Source organism: Felis catus, chromosome E1 (genome assembly GCF_018350175.1).
Source record: "Felis catus isolate Fca126 chromosome E1, F.catus_Fca126_mat1.0, whole genome shotgun sequence".
Lineage (NCBI taxonomy): Eukaryota > Metazoa > Chordata > Mammalia > Carnivora > Felidae > Felis > Felis catus.
Genome location: NC_058381.1, coordinates 41,683,177 through 41,700,309, shown reverse-complemented (window position 1 = coordinate 41,700,309; position 17,133 = coordinate 41,683,177). Strand labels below are relative to the sequence as shown.

Sequence of the window (17,133 nt, the reverse complement as noted above, 5' to 3'; positions counted from 1 at the left end):
CAAAGTAACGGAAAAGTAGTGGATAGAAAGAAGCTGGACTGAAAACAGTAAAGAAAGAGCAAAAGAGCAAAATCTGACTTTTGAGACACGCGAGTGTTCCCTCCCAAGGGGAGGTGCACCGTTCCTGGAAGTACTGCAATACCAGGTCGATGCGCGGAGTGGACGGAGCAAGCTCCTATTCCATCTCCCGACTCCAAAAATCCATTTAATATATTGTCCTCGGATAGAGGACGTATCAGATATTAAACTGATAAGAACAGATACTACACTTGATCTTAGCCAAAAGGCCGAGAAGCGATAACCACGTCCTCCCCAGCGCATCGACACCCTCCCTCTCACTCCTCCTTTGGGTCACGGTGAGAAAAGTCACCCTCAAACGAAGGCTCACCCTCTTTCCTTAGACTGGACAGTGTGTCATCGTCACAACTCCTAAGACATACTCAGTTTATCAGATCGCTTAACTTCTTCGGGGCTTTCACGCTTTTTATTGTTTTGCTCCCATAGCTCGCGAGAGAAACAGCCACTTTAATTTGCATGTCCCGCCCACACACGCGCCGTTTCCTGGTTTCCTGGCGTCAGCGCTGGCTCGCGCGCGCTCTCTCTCTCTCTCTCTCTCTCTCTCTCTCTCTCTCTCTCTCTCTCGCCTTGAAAGGGAAACGCGCCTGTAGCGGGAAAGCTGCCTCAAGTCTCATTTCCTTGGAGAAAGCCCAGAACGAGACAAATAGCTTTGTGAGGTTTTTCTTGGCAGCATTTTTCTTTTCTTCTTAAATTTCTTTTCGCACGTACAGCAACGTTGAAAGATTTCTACCGTGAGCACCCACCACCTAACATCATGGATCTGTTGTGTACTGTACATACACACACCGACACAGATGCAGATACATATATATCCATCCCTCTACCCTTTTACTAAGCTGTCTTGCTCTAGGAGTTATGAGATCAACAACCTTTTCTCTTTTTTTTCTAGTTTCTCTTTTGAGCAGTGCTATTTGTAAATAGTGGTATTTCATGACTTGTATTCTCGTTTATAGGTCTTCCAACGGGGGGGGGGGGACTTTGCTTGTTAGAATAAAACGCATTCCATGTCGCAGTTCCCATATGGGTCCATCGGTGGACCCTCTTAATAACTTGTCAACGCCATCCAGCCAAAGACCACCAGGAACACACCTGTAATGAAAAGGGTTGGGTTACCGCTTGCTGCAAAGTGAGAAGGAACCCGCGGGGCGCCTCAGTGAGAGGGTGTCAGGAATGGCTCATTATATACAGGATGGAGGCTTGCATTAGGGGGCTTGGGGAAGGTTTAAGTGAGCGAGGCCTTCCTTTGAATGGGATGCGAAGGGTGGCGGAATTGCCCCCCTCCCCCGCCGCCCGCCAATATGCCACTTTGGCGTAAGGATTATTTTGAGCTGAAACAGGAGGAAAAAACTCTTCCCTCCCCCGATTTGCCTAAAATCAGGACATAAAGGTATACAGGAGTTAACTACGGACAACCCTGGATCCTTATCAGCCCAGAGACTGGCACCAGAGACTCTACCTAACAAATTTTACTGCCCAGCCCTTATCTTCCACTATTTCCCCATATAGTTACCATCCCACAGTTGGCCAGCCTAGAAACTCAAAACCCTTTTACTTTTTGTCACTTTTCTGAAAATTTATTATTTTTTTTGTTTCTGTTTGTTTTGTGTTTAAAGATTCTTTATTTGTATATTTTATTTTCAGAGAGAGAGAGAGAGACGGAGAGAGAGAGAGCGCACACACACGCAGGAGGCAGGGCGAAGGAGGGGGAGAGGGAGAGGGAGAGGGAGAGGGAGAGAGAGAGAGAGAGAGAGAGAGAGAGAGAGAGAGAGAGAGAGAGAATCCCCAGGAGGCTCTGTGCTGTCGGCCAGTGCAAAGCCCGACTCCGGGCTCGATCTCATGAACCATGAGACCATGACCTGGGCAGAAATCATGGGTCAGACACTTAACCGACTGAGTCACGCAGGCGCCCCTGTTTGTTTTGTTTCAAGCGGCTATGTAAGCCCAAGTTCCAGCCACCCCATTGGGTTATTCATCCCTGACTTTCTCCTGTGTATATCTGAGATACGTACACTAATACACTTCTGTTTCTTTTTCTCTTTTTAATGCGTCTTTTGCTACAAAGCCCCAGCCATCCTCCCCTTCCCACCACCCCCAAGAACCTTGAAGGGGAGAAGGACAAAGATTCGCCCCCTCCAGACAACACACACACACACACACACACACACACACGCACACACTCTCCTACAGATGACCTCAGGCAGTGGGGGTAACTCAGTGATTGGGTAGCTGAATACATCTTACCTAGAAGAAAGGAAGAATAGAGCGAGGCCAAAACTGCGACTGGGAAAGTAGCAGCAGTTACTCATATTAGCTAGGATAGGGGGTGTTTGGTCAGTTTTGTTGTTTGGACAATATTCTTCTTTTTTCTTGTCTCAGTTCGGAGGCGACTACGGAGTGGCCTTGTTTCTGTCTTGATTCATCACGGGTCACAGAGTGACCCTAATCTGTTGATGTTGAAAATAAGTAAAGGAGGGGCGCCTGGGTGGCTCAGTCGGTTGGGCGTCCGACTTCGGCTCAGGTCATGATCTCACGTTCTGTGAGTTCGAGCCCCGCGTCAGGCTCTGTGCTGACAGCTCAGAGCCTGGGGCCTGTTTCAGATTGTGTGTCTCCCTCTCTTTCTGACCCTCCCCCATTCATGGTCTGTCTCTATCTCAAAAATAAATAAATAAACGTTAAAAAAAAAAAAAAAGACAGAAAGAAAATAAATAAAGGAGAGCTCAGTTAAAATGGAGTCGGGAAGCACTGGAAGGGGGAGCTCTCAAGCACGTACCACTCCTTGCAGCCTGCCTAACCTTAGCGGGAAGAAGGAAGACAAAAATTTATTCTGACAAGGGAGACCCTTTTCACATAGGAAGCTTATCTCCTGCCTTTAAGAAAAAGAAGGAAGAGCCCTTGTTGCACCCCAGCCAACAAGGCACTAACCCCCGCTTGCAGCTAATGAGAAGCCGCCAGGACCTCAAACTCCTGTTCTTCTCCAGGGAACTGTTGCTCAAAACAAGCCTCCCCAGCTTCCTCCTAAAACGTAAACAAAGGCCGACCTTCCTTTTGCCTCTTCGGACTTGTCTGCAGTTCACCATAGCCTGCAGGTCCGTAATCGCAATTCCTCTGCTATTCCCGAATAGCTAGTAAAATGGGTTTTTTTGCTAGTAAAACAACTGGCTGTTTTATTTTTCAGATTGCCGCCACTGTTGGGTGAAACTGCTCACGTTCCACGGGAGACCCCCACAGCCTGGCTGTGAGTGTCAGGCCAGCTTCTGCGGCCGCTTTTCTCTCTGTCTCCAAACCGAAGACACATCGCGGGGTCTTAGCAATCTCATTCTCCCTGTAATCTCAAAACAACGAAACAATTTGCTATCTCATCATCCTGGGGGGATTTTTGCCTGAAGTTATTCCTCAATCCCCAACTAGGACGGAGAAATCTACAAGGCTAAGGAAATGGAATCCCTCAGAGCGGTGAGGCGGCAGTGAAACACCTCACCAGAGTGGCACCCGCCATCCCTCAGTTTTCTCCCTGCCTTGTTGCAATTAAAAACAAAGTAGCGAATCATCTTTCCAGAAGGTACACAAGCAGATGGGAGACACTATCCTGGCAGTCCGAATGTTGCTTTTGTTGAATGTCATCGAGAATTTGGAAATTTTCACCTTTCCACCCGTAACATGGGCAAAGAAGAGAACTCTGACACGATTAGATGAATGATTAGACTCTGACTAGACGAACCAGAAGATGAAAGCAAAGGACTGGTCTCTAATGAGGAGGGTGAAAGAGATCAACACGAGTGAAATCTCCGACCGACCACACGTCTTCAAATGACAATATCCTAGATGAATTTTCTCAAACACCAGACTTTGCAGATCAACAGAATTGCAAGCCACCGAGGGTTAAAAACATAAAAAATAAAAGTGAAAAAAACCTTCGACTGTTGTATTTTGACGGTGCAAGTGAAAGGGCAGGCCTACGCCGGCCAACTCCATCTTGTTCTGTGTCCTTCACCTTGACCACACCTCCTCCCCTTGAGTAACCCCCCCCCCCCCCCACACACACACACCTGCCTAACAGGACTCGGACCCTTCCCCAGCCAATCGGCTGAGGCCATAGCCATTACGTCACCAACTGCCCCTAGGCCCCAATAAAACCTTTGTCCTTTTGAAACTCGCTCTCTCTCCCCGGTATCTCACCGCTGCGTCCGTGCAGGTAGGGGATTGAGCTCGAGCTAGCTCGAATAAAGGCTCTTTTGCTTTTGCATCGGACTCGGCTCCCTGGCGGTCTTTGGGGATCACGAATTTTCTGGGCATAACACAAGAAGAACCAGAAGTAGTGATAAGGCCGAACCTGTTGGAGATGTATTGGAAATACTGGAGAAGCAATATTTCACAGGCCGGGTAGGACAGCCAATGAGCAGTCCGTTGCATTTGGAGGATGTCGCCGGATTCGGATATTTAGACCTTCAAAACCTGGAAAGTATGAAGTATAAGAATGTGAGTTTTGTTGTGTTTAATTAAACGCGTGTCAATTTTAAATAAAGCAGTTTCCCACAGTGCTTTTAAAAAAAATTTTACATTTATTTACTTCTGATAGAGACAGGGCACAAGTGGGGGAAGGGCAGAGAGAGAGAGAGACAGAATCTGAAGCAGGCTCCAGCTCTGAGCTGTCAGCACAGAGCCCGACGCGGGGCTCGAACTCACAAACCAAGAGATCATGACCTGAGCCAAAGTCAGACGCTTAACCGACTGAACCACCCAGGTGCCCCCTCCCCCCAATGCTTTTATTTTTCCTTCTCCTGAAAGGGCCTCTTGGAGCCTGGGTAACAAATGTGTTGAGGTCTATCTAGTTTTCTCCCCGGCACACTGAGAGTTGAGGTGAGCCAGATCAGCCCGGTGCTATGGTTTTCGCCGGCTACAGTCAGTGGCACAGGTGGCACCAAGAACGCGTCCAGGACCTGAGGGTATGTGCAAGGAAATGAATCCAGGTCAATAGGGAGGCAAGGACATTGAGGGATCCGGGGTAGGGGTGGGGTGTAGGTGTGAAGGAACAGAGAAGTGTCAGGTGTCAAAGGGCAGAGGAAGGGTAGAAGGCGATGGGAGAATGTGATGCTGGATGGGGACACGGTTAGAGCAATTGGGAATGACAAAATCTAGCGGGCCGACGAGGGGGGATAGATTTAGCCGCGGTGGAGAAACTGAGAGGCCAGGCGGGGTGTTCGGAAGGAATCGCCCGTGTGACTGTTGAAACTCACCAGGAATGACAGAAGTGTCTCAGAGAGAGACAGCCAGGAGCTAAACCTTCAAAAGCGAAATGAGCTGCATGCAGCTAGCTAGCTGGACAGAAAGCACAAGGACTGGCAAGGCGGCGGGGGGGGGGGGGGGGGGGGCGGGGCGGGGCGCGTGTACAACATAAACGGCCGGGCGCGGGGAGGAGGGCAAAGCTCTTTGAGAGGTAAAGTGGAGCACGACTCCCGGGAACGAGAAATGGAAGGTTTAGAAGAGCTGGCCACCACCGGGAACCAGACTACGCACGAGTGCAAACTTCCGGAGAAAAGTAGAAGAAATCGGGAAACGGCAGCGGAAAGCGGTTGAAAAAAAAAAAAGGCTGGACCCGGGGGCAAAACCGGAAAAGGGAAGGGAGAGAACAGAACGAAAAAAGACCGGCAGAGAAGAAAAAAGAGGAGAAGAAAAAAAAAAAAAAAAAAGAGGCGCGACGGAAGAACAGGACAGGTATCATCCGTACCCGCCAGGGGAAAAAGAGAGGGAGTGAAACAAGAGAAAAAAAACAAGACAAAACAAAACCACAGCTCCGCATACTAAGCACCACGTCTGCTTTTAGAAACCCACTGAAAGGAAGGGAGGTGCACCGTTCCCGGAAGTACTGCAATACCGGGTCGATGCGCGGAGTGGACGGAGCAAGCCCCTATTCCATCTCCCGGCTCCAAAAATCCATTTAATATATTGTCCTCGGATAGAGGACGTATCAGATATTAAACTGATAAGAACAGATACTACACTTGATCTTAGCCAAAAGGCCGAGAAGCGATACCGGCCAGCCCCTCCCTCTCCAGTACCGTTCTCCCATCATCCATATTCAACTCATGGTGAGAACCCTAACGCTCACTCCTTTTCTGATATCCTTTGCGACATCGACAGGACCATCGATAATCACTAGAATACTTTTGTGCACATTTTTTTCGTTCTTCACATTCTGAAGGGGAAATCCCGTATCCCTGGTTGGCCCGTCCTTACCGCGCCGCCGCACAGCCATTTCTAATCTGCATGATGCCCCGCCTTTTGTTCCCTGAGGAGGCGCGGCCGCCGCGGCCCGACTCCACCCTCCCGACCGCCTCTGCGCGCCGCGAGCCCAAACCCAACTGGGGGCCCACCTTCCCGGCGTGCACACACCTCGCGCAAAGACCCGGGAGGAGGGGCTGCTGGCGGGGACTGCGAAGGGACAGCCAACACGGCTGCAGATCCCGGGGCTTCCGGGAGCCCGTGAAGGCAAGACCTTGCTTTTGGCCGCTGCTCTGCCCGCCCCGCCCCGCCCCCTCAACCACCGTTCAGTGAATGACATCCTGCCTCCTACACTCCCAGCCAGTGCCCCGCGCGTCGCGATGCTGACGGCTCTTCAGCAGCACGCCCACCCTCCACCCCCACCCCCGGCTCGCGTCCGCGTCCTTCGGGCCGTCTTCCGCCCCAGAGTCCCAGCCCCAGGCTGGTTCCCTCGCGAGAAGGGGATGTCCTCCTGGATTACTTTCACTGGGATGGAACGGTTCCCGTCGCGAATCAATAACTTGGCGTTTCCGTCTCCTCCGCGTGATTCACTCCCGCGGAGTTTGCTCAGATACACACGCACGGACCCAAGTGCCTGCAAAGTGCGCTCGGTGGACGCCAGTCGTATGCCCTTGTGTCCTCGCCGTGAGTGCGGTGTGGTCACGGTCCTGCCAACTCTTGCCGCAAGGGGGCCTTGAATTTCGGGGGAGCAGGGACAGTGACTGCAGGAGCACGGCGGACGTTCTCAGGCAGCGCCTGCTGCTCCAGTCCCGCCAGCAACTCCGCGTGGTATCAAAGTGGGGGTTGCTTGGGGGGGGGGGGGCAGGGGAGCAGGGGGAGGGGCCGATCTTACAGGTGAAAATGGTACCTCAGCATGGTTTTGACTTGTACTTCTCTAATCATGGGTAAGAAGACAAGGCTGAGTGTTCTCTCCTGTGTTTGAGAGCCCTGAACTCTCTCTGTTCAGGGACTTCGGCCCTTTTACTTGCTAGGTTAACTGGTCGGGCTTTATCATAAGGGCTTGTATCGGCAATTTACAGTTTAAGGCCCTTTGTATGTAATACAAGCAGTGAGTATTTTCTTCTGTTGGCTATCTGTCTTTTGAGGATTTCCTCTCCTTAAGGTTCCACTGAAAGTTATATTTTGGAGGCGCCTGGCTTGCCACTCTTGACCTGGAGGGGTCGTGAGTCCCAGCCCCACGTTTAGGCGTAGACATTATCTAAAACATAGGGGCGCCTGGGTGGCTCAGTCAGTTGAGCCTCGAGCCTCTGACTTCGGCTCAGGTCAGGATCTCAGGTCAGGGTTTGTGGGTTTCGGCCCCACGTCCGGCTCTGTGCTGACAGCTCAGAGCCTGGAGTCCGCTTTGGATTCTGTGTCTCCCTCTCTATCTGCCCCCTCCACTGCTCGCGCTCTGTCTCTCTCGCTCTCAAAAATAAACAAATATCACAAACTATTTCTTTTTTTTTTTTTTAATTTTTTTTTAACGTTTATTTATTTTTAGACAGAGAGAGACAGAGCATGGAACGCGGGAGGGTCAGAGAGAGGGAGACACAGAATCTGAAACAGGCTCCAGGCTCTGAGCGGTCAGCACAGAGCCCGACGCGGGGCTCGAACTCACGGACCGCGAGATCGTGACCTGAGCCGAAGTCGGCCCCCTAATGGACTGAGCCACCCAGGCGCCCCCACAAACTATTTCTTAATTTAAAAACCCATTACAGGGGCGCCTGGGTGGCGCAGTCGGTTAAGCGTCCGACTTCGGCCAGGTCACGATCTCGCGGTCCGTGAGTTCGAGCCCCGCGTCGGGCTCTGTGCTGACCGCTCAGAGCCTGGAGCCTGTTTCCGATTCCGTGTCTCCCTCTCCCTCTGCCCCTCCCCCGTTCATGCTCTGTCTCTCTCTGTCCCCCCAAAAATAAATAAACGTTGAAAAAAAATTAAAAAAAAAATAAATACAATAAAATAAAAACCCATTACATTAACAAACAACCTTTAAAAAGTTATTTTTTCTATCATCCTATTCATCATGAAAAAAAATAGCTTTCAGATGTTTTTTCAGATGAGGTTATAAAATAATTTCCTAAATCTTCCCTTAGGTCTTTTTCTTCTTTCTCCACAGCTAAATCTTTGAGCCATTTGGTATCTACTCTGCAGTACAGTGCAAAGGAATGTATTTTTCCTTCACAACTTTGAGATGCCACCTTGGATCCTAAACTGTACCGCGTGTACATTTTTGTAACACTCCTGGATCTTTCTTCCTCTCTCTCTCTTTCCTTCTTCTTTTTTCTAAATGTTTATTTTTGAGAGAGAGCGCCAGCGGGGGAAGGGCGGGGGAGGGGGGCGGGCAGAGGCTCCGAAGCAGGCTCTGTGCTGACAGCAGCGAGCCCGATGCGGGGCTCCAACTCACCAACCATGAGATCATGACCTGAGCTGCGAAGTCCCCCTCTCAACCAACTGGGTCACCCATGTGCCCCCTCCCCCCCTTTTAAAGACGTTATTGTTGAGTAATCTCTTCCATGCTCTACCGACTGAGCCAGCCAGGCCGCACCACCCCCACCCCCCACCCCACCCCCCTTCGATTTTTCTTTAAAAAGTAGCAGAACAGGGGTGCCTGGACAGCTCAGTCGGTAGAGCATGAGACTCTTGATCTCAAGGCCATGAGTTCAAGCCCTGCAGGGGACATAGAACTTACTTAAAAAATCAAGTAGCGGAACACATTGACCTAACCACGTTTGATTCTTTGCGTCCACGGGATTGACCCATCCTTTCCATGTGGATGATGGTTGGGCGCCCATCAGACAGAGCCCAACTCCGGGACGTGACTGTGATCCTATTCCTGCCCCCTAGGCATTCATGGTGGGGGTGAGGGGGTGCGTGGTCACTTGTATGGAGAATCCTCCTCAAGAAAATGGATGCCCCATTCGGAAAGCGACAGGCACTACAGAGTGGACGGACCCTCGGACAGAGCAGGAGGCCCAGTGATAAAGCTCTTGTCTTTTTACCCTGGGGAAATGGATCTGCCCAGGAGGACAAAACCACCAGCACTCTGGGCCTCCTGCCATCACCAGCGGTTCCAACTTAAGGAATAGTCATTAATCACCTTCAACTCCACGACCCACCGGGACGGTGCTTGGTCCTGGGAAGTAGAGAGAAACCAGACACCATTCCTGCCTCCTCGCTGCCCCAACCAGGGAGCATCCAGGCCAGGACCAGGATAAGACACCTGCCCAAAAGGCCACAACACCAGGTTCGATGCGGAGGGGACTGTCAGAGACGAACACATGGTTGTGGCCCCCACCTGGCTGTGTGACTCCCTTGAGGCCCAAGGCCTCTCCCGTTTGGCTCTGCGTCCCTATGGGAAGCATGCGATACATATTCAATAAAGGAGAAGGTGGGATGGAACGCAAAGCCAGCTGAATCAGGAAGGCCTGCCTGACGTCTTGGCGGGGGGGTGGGGTGGGGGGGGGGGGGGGTGGGCGGTTGTGGGGGGGGGTGGCCTAAAGAACAAGTCAGAATGCCCATGCAAGTCAGAATTTCAGGGCACATGAGGGGGGAACCCGGGCATTGCAGTCTGACCAAGAGCGGGGGCAGGGGAGCGATTGGGGAATGAGGGGACCGGTTTGTATCCCACTGACCTGCCCAGCCACCTTGAAGTTATGATCTGGGCCTCAAAACTGGGGACCCTTGCTTCTGGTGGGCTCCTCCCTATCATCATGCCCCCACCCCCATGTCCCCGTCCTTCACAGACTCATTCATATCTCAAAGTCAGCCAGCAGGTTCAGCTTCTCACAGGAACCTGCCCGTACCCCTTCCCCTTCCCTTTCTTCCTCCACCTTGTCCCCACCGGCCGGCCTGGCCCTGCCCCCACTCCACCCCACCCCCCCACCCCTCGCCTCCCACCCCCGCCCCTGCCCTTGCTCGGGCTGGAACCCTCCTTATCACATCAGATCAAGACGGCCATCAGACTCTGATCCAAGGGATGTTTGTTGAGTATCCACCGCGGAAGGCACCGTTTCATGGGCACCGTGCCCGCAGGAGGCGGCCGCCCGCCCCCATTTCACAGAGGGGAAAGCAGCTTGCAGCAGGTAATAGAGAGTCTGACTTCCTTTGGATCTTTGACTGCAGACAGCTTTTAAGTCTCGCCACTCCCTCCTCTCTTCCTGCCCTCCCTCCGGTCGATCTGACAAAAAGCTTTACCCCAGACCCTCCATTCACCACCATAATAAACACACCAACCCAGGCTCCTTCCTTTGCTCTCAAGCCATTTTTGAATCTGCCCGGGAGCCACCCTGCTCTCCCTGGAAAGCTTCATTATGTGAGCTGTAAACCTTTTCATACCCTCGCGGGTAGTGTCATCAGTCTCCACATCTAAAAGGAAATGCGGGGGGGGGGGGGGGGGGGGGCGGCGGCGAAGAGAGACGGTCCGCACGCTGGTTCCGCAGAGTGGCAGGCACAACGCAGAAGCCACGACGTCGTCCGACCGGCACTTGCTGCTCTCAGCATATTCCAATGTGGGTCCAAAGGCCTCCCCACCAGACCGGATGGCCTCCTGTCTGTGCCAAGACCAGGGGATCCGTTATTTCCCCATTGGGTACACTGTTTGCTGAGTGCCTATGGTGGGCTAAAGGCGAAGCCAGTCTGGGACTGTCGTAAAGCGACGGGTGCCTGGATTTGCAGGGGTGCATGGAACGCTTCCATTGTCCTGGGGAATTCACCGTTTCAGAGTAAGCTGACCGGGGGCATCCTCCCAGATGCTCGAAGGAGTGCTTCCTGGAGGCACACGGTGCAACGGAAACGCCTGGCGGGCTAGTGGAGGCACCACCAACCTCGGGCCAACCGCCCCAGGGACTCCAATTCGATTGCCGATTGCCGTATGGCAGTGGTGGGACAGGAGTACGATTGTAAAGGAAAACCCCAGGAGATTCTGATGTGCCAACCAGGGTGGATAAGCGGCTTCCCCATAGATCGATCTGGAAGAAGGAATTTTCCTTCCTCCCGTACCAGGGAAGACATTTATTTGTACGTATGATCGCATTTGCCTGTGATTTGTTCTGGGACGGCTAAGGGGTCCGGCAGAGCGAGTTGAGAGCTTCTTGAAGGCCCCGGGTTTCAGTCCCCTACATCGGAAGTCGAGCCACATGGGCGTGGGCGTGAAGTATTTCTCCCCAAAAGTGTGGGTCACCAGGCCGTGGGCCTGGGCCCACGCCCAGGGACGGGACATACGAAGAAAAAAAGCACTTCGGAGGCAGCAAACAGGCACGGTCTTGAGCAGAGAAGTAAGAAAGTTTCAGGAGACCGGGGGCGGCGAAGAGGTGGGGGGGAAGGGGGTCGGCGCGTGTGACCCAGAGAAGAAGCCAGAGGCACGAAAGGGGAACGCGACTGGGCCGCAGAGCCCGATGACCGGAGGCATGGAGGGGGGCTGACCCCAGGCGGCGGACGCCGAGCGGCGGCACGCGCCTGTGCCAGGGGTACTAGAGCCCAGCCTCCGGGCTTCTTCCCCCAGGCTAGGAATAAGAAGACCATACGGTCTCCCGACCGTTCCCACAAGCGGGGAAATTGCAAGGCTACAACTTCAGGGACCAAAACGCGGGGCGGGGAAAAGAAGAAACAGCACAGGAGAAAAAAAACAAAAAAAAAACAAACGAACAGACAGCAGCAAAAAAAGAAAGAAGAAAAAAGAAAAGAAAGAAAGATAGCAAGCAAGAAGCGCAAACACACGAGCCGACAAAGAACAAAGAGCACTACCGATTCAACCCCTGGAGCCGTCCGAAACCTCCACACGTAAGAGAACACACAGTTTCTAGAAACACTGCAACGCCAGGCCGATGCGTGAAGTGGATGGAGCGAACCCCTGGCCCCCCATACCCAACCCCAACAAACCCATTTAGAATGCCGTCCTCGACCAGAGGACGCATCAGATGCTGAGCAAGAAGAAGGACAGCTCCTACACTTGATCTTAGGGAAAAGGCCGAGACTCGTTACCGGCCGCTGCCTCCTCCCCGCTACCGCCCTGCGGCCATCCATATTGCACTCACGGTGAGCCAGGTCACGCTCAGTCCACATTCTTGGCTCACTATCCCGTGGTACGCGCCACACGCGGTGCAGTTGCCGTTGCCCCCCGCATTCCTGGTGAATTTTCGCGTCCCTTTCCGCTCCCTCCCGTCCTTCCCTAGCGGAGGACTCGCTAATTTGCGTGTCCCGCCCCACCCTGCCCGGGGCGGGGGGTGGGGGGGCGGGGGGGCGTGCCACAACGGTCCCGCTCCGCCCCTGGCCCGGCCCGCCGGGTCCCCGGAACCCTTCCCGCCGCGGGCCCAGGGCAGGGAGAGGGGGGCTGCGGGAGGGAGCCGTGGGACCGGAGCGGTCCGCGTGCTCCCGAGAAAGCCGCGGGGTAGAACGCTGTGCGTCGGGGAGGGGAGCGTCCGCCCGGGGGCCCCAGGCGGGGCCCCGACCTTGGGCGGGCAGCGAACTGCGGCCGGGGCAGGAACCTGCGAGCGTGACTGTGAGCGGCCTCCGTCCTACTCACCTCCTCGCCAGCCTCCGGTGACTGAGACATCCCGCCTCGCCCCCTGTCCCCCGCCCCCCGTCCCCGTCCCCGTCCCCGTCCCCGTCCCCGTCCCCGCCCTCGCCCCGGCGGGCGTCGGTTTCTTTCCTGGGTTAGTTCTTCTCGAAGTCTGCAGTTAGCTAGCTGTAAGGACCGTGAGACCAGCACGATCGCCCCTCGATCTGATTGAGTCCTCGGGTCCGTCATCCCTGCGGGGAAACCATCCCGATCCATCGCAGCACTGCCGCGCGCCAGACTCACGGCCCTGCGTGCGGTCTTTCCCATCCCTTTGGATCCTCAGGACCCTGGAGCGAGTTGAAGTGGTTTCCACCCTCACTTCACGGCTGTGATAACCGACATCAGAGAGGTTGAGAAACTTGTCCAGTGGGACGCAGACTGTAGGCAGCCGACCTGTGGGCCTCACCCTGACCCAAGACACCGCCTGCCTCTGGACGTGGACCTTGGAGCAGGGAAGGACTGCTGGGCGCGCGCGTACACACACACACACACACACACACACACACACACACACACGGACCAGCACGAGAGAGGCCGGTAACACGATGGTGACATCTGATCTGCGGTCACGGCCCTGCCCGACCCCGCCTTAGCTCTTGGCTCTGTGACTGTCTCCCGCCCTGAGTTTACCCTCTGTCCCGTGGGGGTGGGGGGCGGGGATGATCTCTCCGTCACGCGTTCTCCCGGAAGCGCAAGCGCGGGGTTGCGCGGGACCCTAAGCAAGTTACCTTCCTGACTGGTTAGCCTCTGAGGCCCTGTGTGGAAATGCCCGGCAGGACTCCGCTGCTTGAGTAGCAAACAGCGTTTTTGCCAGTCACTTCTCTGGAAGCTTCGTCTCCTCGCTGAAGACCACGTCCTGATAGAACCTAACCTAACGCCGGGGTCTGTTTTGAGCACTTTTCCCTCCCCACTCCCACCAGCCCCACTATGATACGGTACGGTACGGGAGTAGGTCCTGGTCTGTACCCTGCCTCCCTTCCCACACCCTGCCCCGCCCCCTCGATACCCCAGCTCCGGACGACTGGGAAGATCCCACCTGGACCCCTCTTTCCACCTCTGTGGCGGCCCCTGCACTTAGCCCCGTGCCCAGCACCTAAATATTTGTTGAATGGATGAGCGAATGGATATGGATTCAACGAGGTGATGATCTATCGACCAAGCAAGCTCACCCAGCCAGTGGCCCAACGGTCATCCTGATGGCTCTTGGGGCCTCCCCAACACAAGACCTCTCTGCTTGGTTCCACGTTCTTCAGTTACTAGCCACTTCATGGTTTCCCAGCTGTTTTGACCCTCAAGACACTCCCATTCCTGGCAAAGGACCGTCTCCCGAGGAACCGAGTGCACGGATCGGCCTCTTGGGAGTTAACTGACTGCAGGGTAGCTGGAGTCAGTACCCCCTGCCCCGCCGTGCCCCCCCGTGGCCCGCACAAACCGACACACACGGGCGGTGGCGCCTGAACAGCTACGGCTGGCTGGCACCAGCCTCACCCAAGAGCCATGTACCTCCACCCAGCTGTTGCACCCTCCTGGTCCCTGGCGCTGTCGCCCCGAAAGCGTCTCCAGCCACGGGTCAGGGACGGGGATGGGGGACTCTAGGGGCACCCTGAGAGTTCTCAAGCAGCGTCTGTGTCTGCAGCCTGGCAAACCCAGTAGCTCGTCAGACTCTCGGATTTTTACCAAGCGCTCAGGCTGTAAACTCTCTCTCAGTACCGTTCTAGATGCGCATTTCTCTCTTTACGGTACCTCTTTGTTCATCTTTGCACCTCTGTATGTGAAAACCCACATTTGTCATCTTTCCCCCGAAGTGCGTGACTTTGCTCACGTTTCATCAAGTCGTTTTTTCTTTTTCCTTTTTGTCGTTTTTTTTTTTTTTTTTTGTCTTTTTTTTTTTTCAACGTTTATGGATTTCTGGGACAGAGAGAGACAGAGCATGAACGGGGAAGGGGCAGAGAGAGAGGGAGACACAGAATCGGAAACAGGCTCCAGGCTCTGAGCCATCAGCCCAGAGCCCGACGCGGGGCTCGAACTCACGGACCGCGAGGACCGTGACCTGGCCGAAAGTCCGACGCTCAACCGACTGCGCCACCCAGGCGCCCCTCCTTTTTGTCTTTAATGTTGATTATTATTTTTTTTAATTTTGGAGAGAGACCGACCAGACAGAGACAGAGAGACAGCACGAGCGGGGGAGGGGCAGAGAGAGAGGGAGACAGGGCATTGGAAGCAGGCTCCAGGCGCCGAGCTGTCAGCACAGTGCCGGACGCGAACTCGGAACAAGCCTCGAGATCATGACCTGAGCTGAAGTTGGTGCTTAACCCACTGAGCCACCCAGGTGCCCCTTTTTTTTTTTTTTTTTTTTTTTTTTCTGATCCCATTCTGGCATCTCCTATATAATTTGGAGAAAAAAAAAACCCTGCCTGTGGTTTTGACTGGCAAATATTTATTCCCCTTTCCGTTTTTGTTGTTGTTGTTTTGTTTCTGGATTGTTGTTGTTGTTTTTTAAAGTAGACTCCATGCCCAACGTGGGGCTTGAACGTGAGGCCCTGAGATTGCGAGCGGCATGCTCTACACACCGAGCCCGCCAGGCGCCCCCTTTTAAAAATATTGTACAGACATGAGGGGTGCCTGGGTGGCTCAGTCGGTTTAACCATCCGACTTCTGCTCTGGTCATGATGAACCCATGATCTCAAGGTCCCTGAATTGGAACCCCGCCTGAGGGCTCTGCGCTGACATCTCGGAGCCTGGAACCTGCTTCAGATTCTGTGTCTCCCCGGGGCGCCTGGGTGGCTCAGTGGGTTAAGCCTCCGCCTTCGGCTCAGGTCATGATCTCACACCTTGTGAGTGCCAGCCCCGCATCAGGCTCTGTGCTGACAGCTCAGAGCTCAGAGCCTGGAGCCTGCTTCGGTTTCTGTGTCTCCCTCTCTCTCTCTCTCTCTCTCAGCCCTTCCCCCGCTCTCTCTCTCTCTCTCTCTCTCTCTCTCAAAATAAAACATTAAAAAATTAAAAAAAAAAAAAGATTCTGCGTCTCCCCCTCTCTCTGCCCCTCCCCCTCTCACTCTCTATCTCTCTCAAAAATAAAATAAATAAACATTAAAACATTTTTTAAACTGTACAGACATGAATGTTACATATTCACATTGACCAATGTTTTGTAAAAGTTGGACTACCGGAGTCTGAGTCCTAGGCGGCACTGGGTCCTCTGGAAAGAAGCTGCTGGGACTCTGTTGAGGGTGAGGCGTGCAGGAGGTTGATTGGGGGTGCGGGGGGCGGGAGGGTTAATAAGATAGAGGAGGGAGGAGGCAGGTGTGGGCAAGGAGGGCCTCAGAGCTCTGAGCAAACGGACAAAGGCTTGGCCAGTCAACGGGAGGCCTCTGGGAAACAAAGATAGGCGGCTAGAGGAGCCCCGCATGTGAAAACCCAGTAGAAATGGCTAGTAGATATGGTCGGGCCCCAGTACCCCATGGAGCCCTGTACCATCCCCCCCCTCCCCCACTGAGGGCCCCCGAGAGAAGCAGTGCCGGCCCCGTGTGCGACCTCCGCGGCCACCACTGTAGCCCCCGCTGTTCACGTGCCGTCGTGCCAGGTCCGGGGTGGCCAAGAAAGGGCCGGCGGGGCCATTTCCTCTGTTGGCTGTCCAGTGGCTCTTATTCCTGCTCGGGCTCGACCCTGATACCCTACGTTCATCTTAGGACTGAGGGACAGTCCGGGGCCCTGGTCTCTGACGGTCCCATGCTGAGCATCCGTCTCTACAAAGGCCCAGCAGCATGCCAGGAGCTGCTTTTCAGAAGGCGGAGAGGTCTCTGGCGTTCGGGGCCTGGGGGAGGCCTGGCTCCAGAACTCGAAGGGAGGGGAGCCCCCCCCCCGCCCGCCCCCACCACCATGTGACCCTTGGCCCCCGTGGTGGTTTTGCCATAAACTCCACACAGCATCGCTTCCTTCACAGACCCGCCCGCGGCCGCCAACACGGTGGGGTCCGCCGGATGCTGTGGCCCCAACAGCAGGGCTGCCCCTCTGCACCTCGCAGGCCTTCAGAGCCCTTCTCTCTCTGCTCCGCACACGCCTCCAAGGTGAGGGTCTCCGACGTCCCGCGGCGCGTGAGCCCAAGCAGGGTGTCTACGTGTGGAATGGGTTGCTTCCAGAACCCGCAGAGGCCCACCGGGCCCTGGGTTTCCTTCTCTTTCAGTAGGCGGCGGCGGCGGGTGTATAAAGAGGAAGCAGTTTTTCGGGACTTTGGAGGGGATGTCCCA

At 54.4% G+C, this 17,133-nt stretch overlaps 1 long non-coding RNA gene and 3 other non-coding genes across 8 annotated transcripts; all 4 read right to left on the bottom strand.

Moving 5' to 3' along the window:
- Positions 1-108: 108 nt before the first annotated feature.
- On the bottom strand, positions 109-299 carry LOC123382143. The gene has a single exon (XR_006590081.1). It is a non-coding gene; the product is annotated as a U2 spliceosomal RNA (small nuclear RNA).
- On the bottom strand, positions 112-12,536 carry LOC123382034. 5 transcript variants are annotated; one of them, XR_006589799.1, is made up of 3 exons: positions 12,366-12,536; positions 4,409-4,530; positions 112-1,167 (listed from the first exon to the last, which is right to left on the bottom strand). It is a non-coding gene; the product is annotated as an uncharacterized LOC123382034 (long non-coding RNA). The 5 variants fall into 5 exon arrangements; XR_006589802.1 differs by lacking the exon at positions 12,366-12,536 and adding an exon at positions 6,818-7,143; XR_006589801.1 differs by lacking the exon at positions 12,366-12,536 and adding an exon at positions 6,469-6,713.
- LOC123382146 lies at positions 5,917-6,107 on the bottom strand. Its single transcript, XR_006590084.1, has one exon. It is a non-coding gene; the product is annotated as a U2 spliceosomal RNA (small nuclear RNA).
- On the bottom strand, positions 12,115-12,310 carry LOC111557679. The gene has a single exon (XR_002737911.2). It is a non-coding gene; the product is annotated as a U2 spliceosomal RNA (small nuclear RNA).
- Positions 12,537-17,133: the final 4,597 nt, after the last annotated feature.